Below are 20,681 nucleotides of genomic sequence, written 5' to 3'. Positions count from 1 at the left end.
AGTAGATAAATAGGTACCGCTCCGGTGGGAAGGTAAACGGAATTTCCGTGCGCTGCTCTGGTTCGCCAGAAGCGGCTTAGTCATGCTGGCCACATGACCCGGAAGCTGTACGCCGGCTCCCTCGGCCAATAAAGCGAGATGAGTGCCGCAACCCCAGAGTCGGCCACGACTGGACCTAATGGTCAGGGGTCCCTTTACCTTTACCTTCCTCTTCATTAGAAATTGTGAATTGCCAGTAGTATGTGCTTATGAGTCTATAGTTTGTTGTTTGAGGTTCGTGTGTTGCATCAGCACCTATCATAGTTGGACAATTGGCCCACTGAAATCGACGCCAGCCTTCCCATCTTTAAAAAGTTCATTTTAAAAATAAATAAATGACCCAGAACTAAGTATGTCCCATCATTCCCAAAGGGATTTGCTGCAGGTGCACTCAGAGCACACAGTGGTAAGAATCCTAATCTTAGTCCTAATAATCCTAATTTATTTATATGATGCCCCAGCCACTCTGGGCAGCTCCTAACAACAACAACAGTAAAAACACAACACAACATCACACTAAAGACTTCCCTGAATGGGGCTGCCTTCAAATGTCTTTTAAAAACCAAACAAACTGTGTATCTGGTTGGCATCTGCTGGGAGGACGTTCCAGAGGGTGGGTGCAATTACTGCAAAGGCTGTCTTCCCAGCAACCTCACCTCTCACAATAAGGGAACCACCAGAAAGCCCTCCGAGTTGAATCTCAGAGGATGCTGATGATGGAGGTGGAGATGCTCCACTTTTGAGAAATGGAGGCAGCACACAACTCTCGGAAGTGAATCCATAATCCAATCTGCTTCATGAGTTGCCCAGAACAAATCAGGCAAATACGCTTTGGTGTCTGATTTTGAGAAACTCTTCTCCCATTCCTGGGCCTATGGCGATCTGACAGGGTCTCCGGACGTTTCACCGTCTGTTGATCCCTGTGCCACCACTTGATTTCTCACTGCCACCACCCAGGCCCTACCTGGTACAATACTGAGTCCAGTCAGGTTTAAATTGGAACATAAACTTCTGTTTATTTATTGCAGTTTAACAAGCGTGTGGTTTCATAAACGGTATCAGTCATTTACAATCATAGGGTACCTATCCAGATCTATAACTTCCATTACCTGCTCTCCCTCACTAAACCACCTCTCAGATATTTACTTGTCTTCCTAGCTCCTAACTGTTCCTGACTCAGCTTATTTCGCTACACTAACTCAACCTACCCACAGACTCTATCTCAATTCACACCCACTCCAACCAACCACCCAACTCCCAACAAACTCCTCAACAAACTCCTCCCTCGGCCTCTCCCAGAGCTGGTTTTAGAGTCCCTCTGACTCCACCCCCCTGGGTCCTGATTGGGCAACCTGTTTAACTATTTCACCTCCAGCACTCTCATATGTTAACGTCCAAGGGGCCCACAAGGTTCCTCACAGTGGTAGATTTAGGGCAGTACAAGCAATCTGTTCGTACCAGATCCAAACTTTGCTCAGCAGTAGGGCTTCTGTTTTTCTGCCTAATCCTGATAGAGGGAAAACTAGCCTTTAAAACAGTCTTCTATGCTGGGTTACTCTGACACATGACTGAGCTGAACAGGCTCAGGATTCAGCCTAAGTTCACCTTCTCTGGTCCAGCCATGCATGGTCCTAGAATGCCATTTTTTCATATTTACATTGGCTTTGGCCAGCTGAGCTCCAGTTAAGACAGGATGAGCAAGTTATGCTAGGGCTGCCATTTTCCCAGACATTACCGGGATTTCAAAGGTGAATTTTTTGTAAACAATTGCTTTTTGAAATATGGCAACCCTAAGTTATGTCTGTGTATCTTTGGCAAGCTGAGAGTCAGCCATCTGAGCTCTAGATCTACTGTATCTTAAGCTATCATCCTTTCAAATCTTGCCATAGGATTTCCCCATATTGGATTGAATTTTATTAGTAAGCTGTGGAATGTTTATATATTGCGCTATGTTTGCATATTTTGTCTGTTTTTATTTATGCTCATGAATAATCGGCTTGAATTTAGAAAAAGGAGCATGCAAAATACATAAATAATAAGCAAGATGCTCCTTCCAGGAGTATTATGGGGTTGCTGTTCTTTTTTTAAAAAGAAAAACAATGCTATCTTACACTTAATAGGAAACAATCTGTTCTGATTAAACTTTAAAATGATCACAGAGCACAATATGTCATCAGGCAATTCAAATTGAAGCCATTTTAAAATCACCATGGCAATTAGATTCTTGCAGCCTCCAATGCCACTCTTATAAGTAGAAGGTCACTCAGAGCTTCCACTGTAAGCCTTGGTTTTTGCGCTTTATTATTCAATTGTTAAAGGTGGGAAGGAGTGTATCTGTGGAACTGACACACTAGGTTACACTCTGAGTCCTTGATTAATCTTTTAATGAGGTATAAAGGAAGACTGCCTGATTCTGATTGCACAAGAAGATATTGTGTGCGGGGTTCATTCACCTCACATTATTACAACTTAAGAGAGACAGACTTCCAAAGGCATAATGGAAGCATTTGCCAATAGTATTTCATAGTAAAATATAAGTACCTATATCAATAGATCAGTGAGGCTGGACAATTGTTCTCAAAATGACCATAGCAGATTCATGGGGTGTGTAATGAGAGATGGTAGAAATAAATGGGGAGCACAATAGGAAATAAAACTTGGGGATCAGAATACTTGTGTAGAGGGAGCAGGGAATGCACCCACCTCGGACTGTCTCACCTCCAATAAGATCCTACACTGAGTATGATAAGATTTACTCCTGTTTATTTAGTTCATTCGTAATTTGTCATTCTTCAATCATAGAATTCATGGTAGCATACATGTATTTCCCTAGGAGTCTACCATACAGGCAGGGACCAGATCGAGACCTGCTAGCTTCAGCAAGGTTACACCATTGGTGTCTTCAGACCATGCTCTGAGACCAACAGTTTTGTTTACTATTGTAGCTTAATTATCTACAAATTGGTTCAAAGCTAGCCCCATGATGTTGCAAAGGGCAATACAACCATGACAACTAAAGGCAGTGCCAATTTCTACTGGCAGCCCCCCATGTGCAGGGGGAGGTATAATAACCTCCCTCTGGGCTGCAGCAGAGTAGCAGCAGGTAGCAGACTGTTCAGATATGGGGCATTCTGAATTTCCTTAATATTTACAGTGAATTAAAACAACCAAACATGGCTAGTGTGAGCTGAGTGTCTCACACATATCTTCTCTGTCTGAGAGCGGAGACAAAGAGAACAAAGAGCGGAAGTTACAGAACTTCACTGAGAGAGAGTCAGTGTGGTGTAGTGGTTAAGAGCGGTGGACTAGTAATCTGGTGAACCAGGTTTGATTCCCCACTCCTCCAAAAGCAGCTGCTGGGTGACCTTGGGCTAGTCACACTTCTCTGAAGTCTCTCAGCCTCACTCACCTCACAGAGTGTTTGTTGTGGGGAAGGAAGGGAAAGGAGATTGTTAGCCGCTTTGAGATTCCTTAGGGTAGTGATAAAGTGGGATATCAAATCCAAACTCCTCCACCTCCTCCTCCTCCTCTTCCCAGACATAACAGTAAACATGGATATCATGTTACATCAGCAATGGGAGAATGAAAATACTGGCACTTTCATCTTGAGCTTCCAATGACTTTTGAGTCTGCCCTGCGTTGGGGACACTAAGGGCTTAGGTTGCAACCAAGGCCTAACCATGTGTTTAAACTGTTTCCCCAACATTACAGGAGGGAAGGTCCATAGGAAAGCCATAGTTAAGGGACTACCAAACAGTCTTGCAGGATCGGGCTACAGCCAAAGCAAATAAATTCTCTATATATTCATAAAAGGCATTTTACTGTCTCCAATGGAGACAAGCAGTCTGCTAAGATACAAAAGGACATTTGCTCTCAAGAAAATCAATAAAGCTCACTTTTTTCAGTTGACATGAACCACACTGAGTGATATCTGAGTTCATTAAAAGACCTGGTCCGCAAGGGACTGTTTCCTCTAATAGACAATCTCATGTTCATTGTGTTTTTACTTTAAAAGAAAATTCAGCTCCCTGAAGCTTGTTTTATTCCTCGCTGAGTTTTTTTTCTGGCCTAGACACTTTGGAACATGTTTTTCTCCAGCAAGCACACATACACCCTCTACCTCCATCCTACCACAGAGATCAAACTCCAACATGGAGAGGTCATGTCCTTATTTGCAGGGAGTAGCCCACACAGTTAACAGCAGAGCATCTTGAATCAGAGCTGATTTCTTCAAGATGGTCATTGTAATGCAGGGTCATAAGTTCAGGGCTTGGGTGAGGGACCTGAACAGCAAAAGAGCAGGAACAAATAACAACATTAATTAAAGCCAACATATAGGATGTTAGGGAAACAGGGAGTCTTATGCCAAAGACTAACCTCTGAATGTAAGACAGGCACATGAAGCTAAGCGAGAAGTATACTTATAAAGACACATTAGTGCTTTAGTTTTAAGAGGGACGCGGGTGGCACTGTGATCTAAACCACTAACCCTCCTGCACTTACTGATCAGAAGGTTGGCAGTTCGAATCCACAAAATGGGGTGAGATCCCATTGCTCTGTCACAGCTTCTGCCAACCTAGCAGTTCGAAAGCAGATAAATAGGTACTGCTGCATGAGGAAGGTAAACGGCGTTTCCATGCGCTCTGGCTTCTGTCATGGTGTTCCATTGCAGTTTAGAAGCAGTTTAGTCATGCTGGCCACATGAACCAGAAAGCTGTCTGTGGACAAATGCCTGCTCCCTTGGCCTGAAAGTGAGATGAGTGCCGCAACCCCATAGTTGCCTTTGACTGGACTTAACCATATAGGGGTCCTTTATCTTTACCTTCACCTATCTAGAGAAGGAGAGACTCCATTTTATGTGAAGCAATGTGACTCTATTTTGGAATCCACTGTGAACACTGCTAATGTTGAATAGAGTGTTGGAGGGCTTCTTCTCTGCTTGAAAGAAAGAGAGCAAAGCTGCAGGAGAAGGTAAAGGTGGAAATCTCTCATAGGAGTTCCAAGGCATGGCCTGAGATACAGAAGGCTGAAAGTGCTGAGCTCTGGAAAGGGAGGAAAATACATTTGTTTGGAAGAGACTGTAAGCCCATGCTGAGAGAAGCATGGGACTGTAAATATTATGCAAGTAAAGCTTTTGAATGTTAAAGCCGGGGCATTAATTTCCAAAAAAGGGTGTTGGGTTTTTTTATACATGATTTGAGCTTCTTAGTTGTGATTTCCCTACTCTTACTTCAACAGATCAATAGTCTAACAGGGATTGTCCATACTTCTGTTTGTCTCATGCCTAGAAAGCATGGGCCTAAAGGGTTTTCTCCTGCCTCTTTAGCATTAAACTGGAATAAATAGCAAACCTGATTTTCTGAAAGGTCCAGATAGTTACAGAAGCAGGCAGGCAGAGAACACTCTTCTGCTTCAGGGCATCAAAACCTGAAGCAGATTTGATGAGGAAAGAATATGCAACACTGTTGCACATTTGTATTGTCATTTCCTAAGCTTTATTTTGCATATTGTCAGCAGTAGAATTAATGTAGACATCTCAAGAATAATCAGAATGCATTGCTTTGGAGCATAAAATCTACAAAATGCAGATCATAAGAACTGAAGCACTCCATAAGATCCAAGTGACAGGGGGAGAAGTGTACACCAAGTGTTCTTTGAGTTCTAATTTATCTCCTCAGTTCTAAAAGGAAAGCACTCTATGCACACAACCCATATTCAGCATCCTCTTGAAGCAATTATTGCTAAGATGCTTACCATTTTAACACTCATTTGTAGTAGTGTTTCTAATTATTCTATTTTGCTGGCTTCAGCTCCTTCACAAAATCTGTCCCATCATCCTATTTACTAAATTCTTCATGCCACTAATGATCTTTTTTTCTTAGTCTCTTTACAGTTTGGCTTAATCACACTGGCTTTTCTTGTGCTGTTTTAATGCTTACATTTTACTGATCGGCAAATCTCATTCTTCATGCATCATATCCTTGATAAGTAATTTCTTTTTCTATGGGGATCCTCCAGTCATATAATGGACTCAAAATATATAGACATTTGCTAGGCTTAAGATACAAAGTTCCCCTACACTATGAAAATTTGCTGCAGCAGCAAACAAGAGCTTTATACATAGCGTACCAAGGAATATACAAACTGTGATGTGGCATTGGCACTGCATGTAGCCGTGAAGGTCAGATTGAGGGTGCTCAAAAAGTACTATTCACGTTTAATACATAAATTTGCGTCTTTTCTTAAATAGACCAGCCTTCCCTCATCTGGTACCTACCAAATGCCTTGAACCACAACTCCTACTCTCCCTGACCATTCACCATGATGGCTAGGACTCATAGGAGTTGTAGTCCCAAACATTAGGAGGTCATCCGTTTGGAGAAGGCTGGCTTAAACCATCCAATATATGTTTTGCATGGAAGGCAGAGGAGAGCACATGCAGAGCATAAAGAATATTCCAGGTTTGACTTCCGGCGCAGCCGCCATGGCCAACTGCCAATCCCATGGTAGCAGATGCCAGCCATGCAGTCAATTGAGGATAATTTGGGAGTAAATTAAAAAAAATAAAATTGTCCAGTAGCACCTTAGAGATCAACTAAGTTTGTTCTTGGTAACGTACCGGGTGAGTTTACACACATAAGCTCCTCTGCAAACAGTGTCCTGGATTATATGTTAGTATCTCATGATATATTCCCCAAATTTTCCCACTTTAAAGTTGAAAATATTCAACTGAGCGACCACCTGCCATTGGTCGCCACAATGACTATAGACTGGACCCCAGATGGAGATAGACACCCAACACATTTGATTACGAACTCAGCATTGCAAATCAAAAGTATAAAATGGTCCGAACTACAGGCCCAAAAATACTCAGCATATTTCCAACAACGACTAAAACAAGCATACTCAGGCTTAATCGAGGATTATTATGATCATGATCAAACTCTAAGACTATTCTCGAACCTGTCGGAAGATCTAACGTCTTTTTTCTCTGTCCCGACGCATAAAATAAATCGAACACAAAGGAAGATAGGTGCACTGTGGTTCAATAGTGCTTGTAAACAGGCTAGACAACTTCTTGGTAACATATACAAAGAGTATAAAGCCTCCGGGGCAACGGTCCTGCCAAAAGAATATTTCCAAGCAAAATCGGCCTACAAGCAAATTCAAAAGGGAGCCAGACAGGAATGGCAAGTGAATCAATGGCGGGCAATCATAGAAGCCTCATCATCACGGAACTCCAGACAATTTTGGCTCCTGGTAAATAAAAGAACTAAAAGATACCCTTTAACTATTATTCCTGCCCCGGTTTGGGAATCTTACTTTAAAAACTACTTTGCCACAACTGACTGTATTTTTAACACAAGAGATGAATCTCAAGATCAGCTTCCCCTCTGGCCCCCCACCGATCCAGAAGACATCCATGACTTGATCGTTAAACTTAAAACAGGGAAAGCGCCTGGACCAGACCTGATCCCGGCTGAAGCTATAAAATACCACGCGGACTGGTGGGCCAAAGCCCTGGCAACCATCTTCGATGCCGTTAACAACTCTGGAATGATCCCGGAAGTATGGAAGGACGCTGTTATCGTTCCAATCCACAAAAAGGGCTCACCAGATGACCCGGGGAATTACAGAAATATCAGTCTGCTCTCAATAGTGGGGAAACTGTATGCCCGCTTCCTGTTGAACAGACTTATTCAATGGGCCGAAGAGAAAAAAATTAATTGGGCCCGAACAAGCTGGATTCCGCCCAAAACAGTCAACAATAAATCATATTCTAATTTTACAGCATCTTGCCTGGAAATATTCCACCCCAAAGGGTGGCCAACTCTGTGTGGCATTCATTGACCTAAAGGCAGCATTCGATAGTATCTCCAGGAGCATCCTCTGGGAAAAACTCACCCGCTGGGGCATCGACAGAAGGCTTCTCTGGCTAATAATCAAACTCCATGAGAACTCAGCAGCTAGAGTGAGACTCACCCCGGAGGGCGATCTCACCAATTCAATTCCCATTAACAGAGGTGTCCGACAGGGTTGTATATTGGCTCCATTCCTGTTTAATTTGTTCATAAGCGACATGAGGACTCCCCTAATAGAGGCTCAAGAAAGGATTCATGCACCCCGCCTAGCACTTTATCGCTGCCCTTTGTTACTATATGCGGATGACGCAGTCATCCTTTCTTTTTCTAGAGTAGGTCTTATGAGGGCCTTAAAAATTTTTGGATCATATTGTAACGCAAATTCCCTTACAATTAATTATGAGAAATCTAAAATTCTAATTTTCTCAAAGAGCCGGAAACTCCATAATTGGAGAATTGATGGGAGAGTCAACGAACAAGTCTATAGATTCCAATACTTGGGAGTTTGGTTACAACATAACCTTAGATGGAAGGCCCATGTAGCCTATGTTACAAATAGAGCCAAAGCTATCTCCTTGGCGATCTTGCGATTTTTCTTCACCGATGGGGCCCTTCATATCCCATCAGCGCTGAAAGTCTTCAAGGCCAAGGTGATCCCGACAATTGCTTATGCCATCTCAATTTGGGGGACTTTTGTCAACTTATCCCACCTAGAGGTTATTCAAAATCAGTTTTTAAGAGGGATATTGAAACTGCCCAACTGTGTAAGTAATACAGCGCTACGCATGGAACTTAATATTGTATCCCTGGAAAACGCTCTGTGGAAGCACATACTTTGTCACTGGTTATCTCTATGGCACAATCTCCCAAACTTGTACTTGATACAATGCATGTGGAGAGATGATTTCCAGAGCCCATGGGTAAAAAATTTACAACTGAAAATTACAGCAATGGGAATCTCCCCATCCAAATTACTAGAGCAGGATATAGTTCCAGCTAAAAGAACAGTAACCTGTAAACTAGAGGAGATGGACTTGCAGCAGAAAATGGTCTTGGGCAATGGTACCTGCTCACCTCTAAACCTTGGTTTATTACCCCTCTTAAGACTCCCAAACTATTTGAATTCCTTAACTTCTTCGGCTCATAGATATGCCTTTGTAAAGGCAAGATTCAACACCTTCCCATCGAACGTGCTGAGAAATAGATTCTCCAATGGACAGATATCGCTCTTATGTGATTGTAATTGTGGGGCACCGGAATCGTTGCATCACATAATTTTTGATTGTGCATTTCACTCATCGGCCAGGAGCAAGTTTCTTGCTCAATATCTAAAGGTAATTGCCGATGATACGAATGAAGCCAAACTGAGATATCTATTAAATGATGATGACCCCCTAAGATCACTCATGGTTGCCAGATTCTTGATCAGCGTTCTATCCCTAAAAAAGAGAAACGGACTCCTGTGTGGCTCGGATAATCCCTCTAAACTATGATCTATGTTTTAGGATGTAATTAGGTGATAACACCATTGATGTCTTCTACTAATTTATGAGTAGAGGGCGATGTTTATGTTACAAATTTATTGTAATGTAGGATGTTGGTCTTTTGTTTTTGTTTTGCTTTGGTTCTTGTCTGTTTTTTGTAAGTTTTGGCGGTTTTAAATTTGGAGGTTTAAGTACATTATGTTGGTATGGGAAACTGTCGTGTGATGGGCCAATGGCCGTAATAAAGTTCAATACAATTTGTTCTTGGTATAAGCTTTCTTGTGCATGCACACTTCTTCAAATACACTGATACAGACCCTTGTATATAGTGGGAGGGTGGGGTGGGGCTTTTCTCAGAAGGGTAGTAGGAGATGGGTGATTGACTCAGTGGGTACGGGAAACCTGTTGATGACTGTAAACGACTGCAATTAGTCCTACAGGAAAAAGCAAGGGATAGTATGCATGTAAGGTAGCTTCCTATGTACTGTCAATGGAGAAAAAACTTCAACGTTCTGTTCTGTTATGCCCATGCCCAAATGGCAACATTCTGATGGGCTGTTTCAATGTGGCAGTTTTCAGCTTGGGGAAAAGGAAGTACTTCCCCCCGCAGTTCATAAAGATTGCCCTACTAGTCAAAGTAGGAGTCCCAGGCCATTCCCCTAGAAACTATTTACATTGCTACACGCCACCTCAATCTCCATGTGGCATGAGATTCCAAGGGTACAAGGCATGTTTACCAAGGACTGTATTCCCTTTTGGACAATGAGGTACAGCAGAGTCTGTGGTGTCTTTATGATATGTGGCTTATTTACAGATATGTACAACCTGAATCCAATGGAGGGATTTCCAGCATTAAATTCCAAGAGGTTCTGGCTTCTCCCATAGGCACAGCTTTGCCTTCAAAACCGACAGCAGCATTTTCTGATCCTGCTTCTTCCTTAGTTTACATGTTGTTGTCCTCTCTTCAGCTCACTGCTTAGTAACTCTGTTGCTTAACTCCTAGTTGGCATTCTAAACTTCCCCTAAAGTATTGCCATTTATTGTTGTTTTCTTGAAAAAAATATTAAAGATTTTCTTGTGTTAGAAAAGTTAATGCATTGTCTCTTCTTTCAGCTCATACTTTTCTACAGATCAGTTACATTCTATGTAAAACAACACTGTTGTATACAGTGTTACCCTCGTTCTTGTTTAAATCCCATAAAACTATTAAACAAAGGGCCTAAAATTACTTTGCCAAATCACAGGGGGTTTTAGTTGAATTTAGAATTATATGGTCAAAAGCCTGCCCTCTTCTCCACTGCAGTTCTGGTAATGAAAGTGTATTTTATTTTTTAAAGGATTGCTTGTACATAATACTACTGCAGTAACATTTCTATAACTCCCCAGGAATATCCCTACCTTGCAGATCAATGAGATAGTGTGGGAAACTGTCCAAAATTTGTTCTCAGCATAGCAAAGAAAAAACAGCAGCACATGGAAAAGCCGTGATTCTAAAACAGTTAAATTGGTTTCTGTGTTTTAGAGTCCTGCAACATTTAGCACTCCATTATCTTAGCTCCTGTATATATGAATACTTATCTGAGCTTCTTCTATGATCAAATACAAGTTCAAGAGTCCAGTGATGCCAGTTCAGGAGCAAAAAAAAAGTAGAAAAAGAATTAATGAAGTAAATCTCACATTTCTTTCTTTTTTAATGTTACCCCATAGTCACCCCTAAAGACTTCCTGTACTTTCCTTTCTGGGAATGGGGTGAAGAGTGTTTTTGAATGACATTGGAACTTCCATTAATTCATGTTAATGGCTTTCTGCAGCAAATGTTAAAAGCAAGGTCACTGATACAATAGCTTAAGTTGAAGGACACCATTCACATAATTCTCTTTTTAAAATACTCTTCACCAAACACATTCTCCATTAATTATGCTGCAGGATACTTTAAGTTGAACTTTCTAATGTGCATTTGTCATCCCTGCTGTATATGATGGCTGATCTGCCACTTTGCTAATTTTGAAAATTATCTATTCCATAGTGGCCAGATACAGTTCAACTAAAGCATTGTGTTCATTTATTTTTCAATACGTTTTTCTAAACAATGGGTTTAAGCAAGGCAGTTTCAGCTGTTAGATCAAACCCAGTTCCTAGCAGAAATCATCTTATCATTTGATCTTTAAACACAGGACGATTCACAGCTGAATAGGAATAATTGTAATAATCACCTCTGTTGAAAAGCATTGTGTTTTGAGTGGATACAAAAGACAATGGATGGTGATGATTGCTTTGTAATAACGTATTCACACATGCTAACCATCATGGGATGAAATTTTGTTTGGTTTGGATTTTAATGTGAACCTACCCAATTCACCTCCTGGCAAATAGAAGGGGAAGAAATGGAGGCAGTGAGAGATTTTACTTTTTTGGGCTCCATGATCACTGCAGATGGTGACAGCAGTCACAAAATTAAAAGACACCTGCTTCTTGGGAGAAAAGAAATGACAAACCTAGACAGCATCTTAAAAAGCAGAGACACCACCTTGTCGACAAAGGTCCATATAGTTAAAGCTATGGTTTTTCCAGTAGTGAGGTATGGAAGTGAGAGCTGAACCATAAAGAAGGCTGATCGACAAAGAATTGGTGCTTTTGAATTATGGTGCTGGAAGAGACTCTTGAGAGTCCCATGGACTGTAAGAAGATCAAACCTATCCATTCTAAAAGAAATCAGCCCTGAGTGCCCCCTGGAAGGACAGATCCTGAAGCTGAGGCTCCAATACTTTGGCCACCTCATGAGAAGAGAAGTCTCCCTGGAAAAGACCCTGATGTTGGGAAAGATGGAGGGCACAAGGAGAAGGGGACGACAGAGGACGAGATGGTTGGACGGTGTTCTCGAAGCTACCAGCATGAGTTTGACCCAACTGCGGGAGGCAGTGGAAGACAGGAGTGCCTGGTGTACTCTGGTCCATGGGGTCACGAAGAGTCGGACATGACTTAACGACTAAACAACAAACAACAATAATCCAATTCACACTTCCCAAAACAATATGCAAACTAAAACACAATTTGGGCTGCAGATTTTTGCAATATGTACAAAAATGCATATATTAGGGAAAATAACATAAAATCCATTTTATTAGGGAAACGGCTTTCAAAAAAGCATACATGAGGCAAAATTGCATACAAAATATGTACATCGGGAGAAATTTTCACAAAAATGCTGGTGACACTTTTTACTTAAAAACAAATAAAACAAACTGATGCAGAGATGTGGAGACTTGAGCTGAAGATTGGGGGGGGGAGAGAGAAATCGAATATGACAGATGTGTCCAGCCCTATCATGAACTGACCATTGTTTCCAACATTTAGTTGTCATTTAGCTATCCCAGGGCTTGTGGTCCACAAAGTCCAAATAATCCCTACAGAGAGCCAGATTTCCCTGAGTAGCGGGGACTGGCTATTAAACAACTTTTGATCTACAGTGTTGCAATGTCCTTAGATCAGAAGGTAGCCAATGTGGTGCCTTGTAGATGTTGTGGACTCCAACTCCCATCAGCTCCAACCAGCATTGGAATGGCCAGGGTTGACAGCAGTTGTCATTCACAACTTCTTGAGGGCACCTATTGACTAACCCTACCTTAGACTATGCATGCGCTCAAATTACGAGATGCCAGATGCTGAAGAGGACAGGGATGATGCACCTTTGTAAAGAAGAAGGAATTTAAGCAGATACGATTTGCCATGAAAGAAGCAGCTTCTGAAGTTTCCTGGTATAAACAAATATCAAAGGCACCAGAGCCTTTGTTTTTGACTCTAGGCACTCTGCCATGGTCAATTTTTAAACAATGCCCATTTTTGCTTTCTTATTTGAGGAGCAAAACCAGGAAATCTACATAGCCACTGATGGATCACTATACGCGAGTAATGAGCTGCATAATTTTTCAGTCCGGTTTCAGGGTGTGTTTTCCCTATGAAAGTTGAAGCTGATTATAAACCAATGTTAATCTGTAATCCTATACATCCTTACCTGCAAATAACTCCCACAAAGGCAGGGGGCTTATTTCTGAGTAGGATCATGCAGTTAGTATCTTACAACCCAATACTATTCATATTTACTCAGAAATAAGTCCCATTAGGTTCAACAGAGCATGTTCTCAAGCATGTGTGCATCATACTACAATCTTAAAGCAATTGTGGCTTTTTGGAAGCTAAAAAGTCCATGCTTTAGAGGACATTAACCGATTCCTACTGATGCAGAAAATTCATTTAGCTATAACTCACATATTATTTAGTGTCTATAGGCAACAAGCCAACCTTCACCATAAAGTAATTGTTTGTCAGTTGTATGAAAAAGAGGATAAAGTCTTATAGAAGCTGTGCAGAAGATCAAGTCAGCTATGTTTCTCAGTGGTGTAACTTCTTGTGATAAATATTTGTTATGGGATGCAATAGAGAAAGTAACTCATGAGTACTTCATAGTTGCAGACAATTGTTTTGTTTAATCTTGCAGAAGCAGATTTAGGGGAGCGCCATAACTATGATGTAGAATGGAAGATGAGAGGCAGGGTTGCCAAATTTTGGCATTGCACAGGATCCTGCTGAAATTTCAGGTCTGCTGCTGAATCCTGTCTTCATAGAAAGCACTTTTGCAAGCTACCAAATAGGGAACTGGTTCCTAACTATTTAGCATCTTTTAACACTGTTTTAATTATGAAACTCTATAAGCCATTCAGTAGATGGTCTAACAGCTGTGAAATATGATCTTATGTTCATGGAATCTCATTTTGCAAAGCTTCCAGACTGTACACAGCTGATCATTTTTAAGCCACTATGCTTGAGCTATCAAGGTTATGTTACTGTGCAATTTATTTAGCGTTGTTAAAGAATGCATGTGGCCAAATCATTAGGCAATTCATCAAGCATCTGCTGTTGCAGGGGAAATGAGACATGCTTTATAAATGTCAGTGCTTTGAGCAACATTTCTAAATGGAAATAGATGGTGGAAAATGATGGCTTTTAGTTTTGGGGAAGTAAATCGGATTCTGCATCCACCCAATCCTGAGGGGGGGGGAATGACCACTGTGTATTTTTTCTGTTTGTTTATGCCACCCCCCCCCCAGTTGCCTCATGTAAAGAGCCCATAGGCAACATACAGTATGGTATAAAACATTAATTTATATGAATGCAGGTTTTATCAGCTGACAGTGTAAGGGTAGGAAACGCCAGCTTAACCAGACTGATACTGAACATATCCAGGTAGGTAATGGGAGTTACAGGATCACCAATCTGTTATAAGTGGTTTTGTGTATGCATAGAAAAATAAAAGGTCTTTACAGGCATTGTTTATGTACAGTGAATATTTGTGAATTAGAATGAGCCAAAATGCCTCAGAAAATGATTTTCTGACTTTAAAAAAACAAACAAATCGTATTTCACCAAGCTCCTCCTGAATTGTTGGAGAATTTCCAAGAATTGAAAAGAATATTCAGTGATATGACCTTCTCTGTTTTACCACCTATTTGTTTTCAGACACAACTGTTTACTATATATTTTTCAAGATAGATTTCTTTTTGTTGAAGGAAGCTCCTTTCACTCGCCATCCTTTAGTCTATTGCTTCCCTCATCCAAAAACACAAACTAACAATAGAGTTCCATTCATCATCAAGTGAATTAAAAAAATTCAGAGGAGAATTTCGGAGATGACCTGTAGCAGCATTTCACCTTCTCCACCAAAGAAGCATAACCCATGACTTCCTTCAATAATTATATTGGGACGGAAACATCAGTACAACTGAAGTTCACCATTTTATTTGTGTGTGTGTGAGGGGTAAACTTCAACAGTTGGTGGGAACTGAACTCAAAAACTAAATTCTTAGAAAGTGTATCAGAAAATTCTTTTCTGAAAGTTTCTGCTGAGTGGGATAGCTTCATCCCTGTCCTTTAAAAAATATATGCATTGCCCCATGAATTATTCTTTCTTTATTTCATGTCAACAATTGTTCTGTTTTTCTACCCTTCTTTTAAGTCTGCCTATGTTATGCAATTCCACCCCTTTTTAAAAGTCTTCTGATCCTTTGACCTTCTCTCATCCAGCATCTCATCCCACTCCTTCACTTTCTTTCTAAAGTTCTTGGCCAGATTCTTTTCTACCAATATTTTATACTTTCTTCTCTCCCTGTTATCTTATTGGTCTTTTCTGATTTGGTTCTCACACTTCTTTTTCTGAAGTGTTCTTGGGTCTTTGATGCTCTTCCTTTCTTTTCATGATTCCCTTGCTTTTTCAGGTACTGTTCTGCCATGGTTTCAATCATATCTCTCCTTTAAGAAATCTTTCTGTAGATCCCTTTCTTCATCTTTCTCCTTTGTACAGGAGTTCCTCAGTGATCAGTATTAAAACATCTTACACTTGGTCCCACAATAAGTGCATTTGATCTTCACCCCACTGCTGAGCCAATGAAGTACTATTCTACTGATGTTTCCCTCTCATAACTTGCCCAAATACCTGCTGATTTCTCTAAACTCATTGGACGAATGCCCTTTATATTTTTTTTCAGACTTAATACTGCTAGCTTTCAGTCTTTCCTACTGCTTTTCATTCCTTTTGCAAAATCACTTTCTCTTGTTCTCGACAATGTGGTTGCTTTCTGTTCTCCCAGCAATAAATCTTGGAATTCTTTTTGATTTTTCTCTTTCATTTTCTCCCTATAGCCTGGCTCTTGCCAATTCTTCTCATTTTCAGTCAACATACCCAAAGTCTGCTTTTTCCTTTCTATGGTCAGTATCAATTCTTTAGTTCCTTCTCCTATTATTTTCTGCACTGATTATTCTAAGATTATTTTTGTTGGCTTTCCAGTTTCTACTTTCTATCTCTTTGCCCCGTTCCAAATTATCTTGCTGGCTTGGCACCTTTTGCTGATCATATGAGGAATTCTAACACATCTTCTATTAACCTGAAACTTTATGCCCTTAATTGCAAGTGCCCCCACTGTCTTATTCTTTCATATCGATCTTCTCCTCTTTCTCTGTATGTTCCTCGTTGCATCTTTTAATCTACAGACACCAGTCTTCTTGTTCAGCCTAAATTGCCTTCTGAATTGCACATCTACTTACCTTTTGCTGATCAGCGCCCTATCATAGAAATGCTTTGGAATGTGACATTCAACTCTCTTGTGTTTTTACATTTCAGTGCTTTCCTAAAACATCTTTATTTTCCCCCCCTGCTTTATTTTTTCCTCCTACATTTTACTTTCTTTTGCTTTCATCCATAATCTAGGTAAGACCTCTGCAGCTCTTATCCTTTTTGTACCCCCTCTAGAAAAGCTTTTGTTGTTTTGTAACAAACTGAACTGTGGGAGGCAGTGGAAGACAGGAGTGCCTGGTGTTCTCTGGTCCATGGTGTCATGAAGAGTCGGACACAACTAAACAACTAAACAACAACAACAACAACAACAACAACAACAAACTGAATAAAAATGCAGTACACAGCTGATTAATTCCTAGCACTTTCTATGGCCTGCATGTTTGGGATGGAGGAAAAAAATTGGTTTGCTTCATATTTACTTATTTATTTAAATCATTTCTATCATGCTTTGCCTTCAGGAAGGTGAAAATGGCAAACATAGTTCTCATCCACTCCATTTCATCCTCAAAACAACTATGTGAGGTAGGTTAGGCTGAGAGCGACTAACAGAAGGTCACCCAGAGAGCTTCATGGCCAAGTGGGAATTTGAACCCAGGTCTTTTTTCAGCATTCTAACCACTACTGCCAAATGTGACCCTACCCAAGTCACACTTCTCAAAACAGTATGAATGAATGAATGAACTTTATTACGGTCACAGACCAGGATAAAAATCAACAACATATAAATAAAATAGCAGTTAGGATTTTTTTTTTTTTAACTAATAAATGTTGGAGCAAATAAGGACAAAGAAACAAGCATAGGGTAAAACATCTGAATAAAATACAAGATTAAACACGGATAATGGATGGATAAAAACTGATATTTAAAACAGATAAGAACTAAAAAAACAAATAAAAACATGCAGTTAAAACAACTGTAAGAGCGTAAGAACTAAAAGACTCGCAGTTAAAACAACTATAAGAGGCTGCAGAGTAGAAGCCTCTGAAATAGATGACAGGCACAGCATTAGAGACTGATGTGCAAATATGGTTAAAACAGACAATTAAAACAATGTACAACAATAAATTTAGAAACAATGTGCAACAATAAACTATCCCAGGGAGTTTGCTCAGAGTCACCCATGGAACCAAGTTTGGGGATTTTCATGCCGGACTATTTTGAGTTGGGCGATGGTCTGCGCCTACAGATTTGTACACAGAATCTGGTGACCATCCAGGTCTTCTTCTGATCTCTGCCTAACAGCAAAAGGTTAAATTTTTGTTTTTGCGGGAGGTCGGCTCAAAACAGTATGCTAACCAAAGCATATTGCAATAGTGAAAATAACATGCAGAAATGCATTGTATTAGAGGAAACGGCTTGCAAAAATCTGCATATTAGGCAAAAAAATGTATATATTAGCAAAACATACACTATAACAACTCCCCTCCTATGGGATGCAATGAAAGCAGTCATCAATGGAGCTTGAACAAAAGAGAGAAAATCCCTTAAAAAACAATCCTCAAAAATTAGCAAAATAGAACAAGACCACGGCCCTCTCATCATGCTACAAACAGGAGCTTAAAAAACTTCTTAAACTTATAGAACAAAAAAGGAGGGAACTAGATTCCCTAGAAATCAGCAAAACAATGATCAACATTCTATACTCTAAACAATGCTTCTATGAGTATGGAGGGAAAAACTCCAGACTGTTAGCAAACATGTGTGTGTGTGGGAGGGGAATCACTAAAAAAAGAGAGAAAACATTGTATCACCAAAAAAGACGGCAGCATAACATTCTCCTCCAAAGAAAAAACCTCAGAATTTGCAGATTTTTACTCTAACCCATTGTGGCGATCACACAGGGTCCCCGGACGTTTGACGGTCTATTGATCCCTGTGCCACCACTGTGATTGCTTTCCCGCTGCCACCAACCCGTTTCTCTCGGGTACACACGGAGTCCAGACAGTTGTTAACATTAACAAACAATCAAGTTTATTATAAGCATGAACAAGTTTATGGTTTCAGTTAATATATCTTGGCAGTTTCTTAATTTTAGATTCTTCACTGACCTATGCGTTCCTAACAACTTCAAACTGATTATCTCAACTATATATCTGACTCCTCCTATCAGTTTCTCTCACTCTCTCACAACACAACTCAACCAACTCACAGACTTATCCCCCCTTCTCCAACTCCCAACTCTCAACTGACTTCCAAACAACACCAACTCTAACTCTACTCCTCCCCTTGGGTTCCCACTGGCCAATCACTTCACACTCATTTAACCCTTTCCTTATGACCTAACTAGGAGGGCAAACACCACACCCATATTAGCAAAATATGCTCTAAAATGCTGGCAAAATTTTGTGAGGATTTGAGAAGCAAAGCAAGACAAAACTCAAACTGATGCAAAAATGTGGTGAACTTAAGCATGGAAAGATGAAAAACTGAAATCAACAGATTTGTCTATTCATAGTATCCATTTAATCTCCCATTGATGGTAGACTCTGCCTTCTATGGACAGCTGAGCTGGACTGCCAAGACACAAGCCTTAGTTATCCACTGGAGTGGACTTTCCTATTCTTACATTCTAGAATCTGGAGAATTCAAGAAACTGGTGCCCAGTATGGGAGGGGGAGTGAAAGAATCCTGAGAGCTGACAGTTAAAGGAGGAGGATGGCAGTTAAGTAAACTTCCCTAAATTGCACCCAAGAGGAAACATAAAGACTTGCCTTATTTAAACATGGAAACTTTAAACCCTCCTACATGTGTCAAATGGTGTCAGAGTAACAGGCTGGGCATTTCCTTTGAATGCTTCTTAAATCCTTCATCTGACTGAAATAAGGAGGGAAGTTTTCCTGTGCCGTCATTAACAAGTAAATCACCCTTCCCTGCTGCAGTTTCAGCAATCAATTCACACATGTTCGGGTTTAACAGCATCCCAGTTCTTCAAATGCCAAAATATCCAACTTCCCTTGATTCAGTACTGTTTTTTCTGCCTCTATCATTAAAGGTAAAGGTAAAAGCACCCCTGACAATTAAGTCCAGTCGCGAATAAGTTCCATCATTCCTTGCTTATTAATCCCTCACCCCCAGCAGCTTTGTATAATCAATTCTTCCTTCCTCCCCTAACAAGTCTCCTACCTTTCCCATCACCTCTCGGCCAGTTTAGCTTCCTCAGTCATCAATTTATTTAAATATACTTGGTGCCCTGCCGAACCGAGGCCCTTATCTTCTTCCTCATACTTGAGTGTGACCAGGGTCTCCTTCCATTTCTGAAGGACAAAGAGAACCCAGCAATACCTCTCTTATGTCCAGCCTCAAGCTCCCGCTAACTCCATCTGAGCCTGAAGGTCTGTGGAGCATACTTTATACATTTCTGTCCCTATAGAAACCAGAACCTAAACACTGTGACATAGGAAGCAGGATCCTCTTGTTCATTGCTAAGGAAACCTGCCTCCTATGTCACAATGTTTGGGTTCTAGCTTAGTGCAGTGCACTGCTTAGTAGTTTTGTTGGTAGGGGCAGTTGTCAAGACAACAAAAGGGTCTTGCCTATGGAGACAGAACAAAATAAGTATAGCAAGTGAGTTCCATGATCACTGCCGATGGTGAAAGCAGTCACAAAATTAAAAGACACCTGCTTCTTCAAAGCAAAGCAATGACAAACCTAGACAGCATCTTAAAAAGTAGAGACATCACCTTGCCAACAAAGGTCTGTATAGTAAAAGCTATGGTTTTCCCAGCAGTGATGTATGGAAGTGAAAGTTGGACCATAAAGAAGGCTGATCGCCGGAGAATTGATGTTTTTGAATTATGGTGCTGGAGGAGACTCTTGAGAGTCCCATGGACTGCAAGAAGATCAAACCTATCCATTCTGAAGGAAATCAGCCCTGAGTGCTCACTGGAAGGACAGATCCTGAAGCTGAGGCTCCAATACTTGGGCCACCTCATGAGAAGAGAAGACTCCCTGGAAAAGACCCTGATGTTGGGAAAGATTGAGGGCACAAGGAGAAGGGGATGACAGAGGACGAGATGGTTGGACAGTGTTCTCAAAGCTACTAACATGAGTTTGACCAAAGCTAAAGGTTACATGATCCAAAATGGGTCTTTACATCATTGTATATCTGTGCATATTTGAAAGCAGATAAGTCTACAAAAAGTATTCATGACATATACAAATCCAGAAGC

General features: G+C 40.7%; 1 long non-coding RNA gene across 3 annotated transcripts; it reads right to left on the bottom strand.

Moving 5' to 3' along the window:
* Positions 1-4,064: 4,064 nt before the first annotated feature.
* On the bottom strand, positions 4,065-19,988 carry LOC128417881 (uncharacterized). Of its 3 annotated transcripts, none has more exons than XR_008331586.1 (3): positions 19,636-19,988; positions 10,211-10,971; positions 4,065-4,322 (listed from the first exon to the last, which is right to left on the bottom strand). It is a non-coding gene; the product is annotated as an uncharacterized LOC128417881 (long non-coding RNA). The 3 variants fall into 3 exon arrangements; XR_008331585.1 differs by having other exon boundaries at positions 10,784-10,971; XR_008331587.1 differs by lacking the exon at positions 4,065-4,322 and having other exon boundaries at positions 9,655-10,435; positions 10,784-10,971.
* Positions 19,989-20,681: the final 693 nt, after the last annotated feature.

Source organism: Podarcis raffonei, chromosome 7, assembly GCF_027172205.1.
Source record: "Podarcis raffonei isolate rPodRaf1 chromosome 7, rPodRaf1.pri, whole genome shotgun sequence".
Lineage (NCBI taxonomy): Eukaryota > Metazoa > Chordata > Lepidosauria > Squamata > Lacertidae > Podarcis > Podarcis raffonei.
Note: the sequence above shows the minus strand (reverse complement) of the source record. Positions and strands in the feature narration are given on the sequence as shown.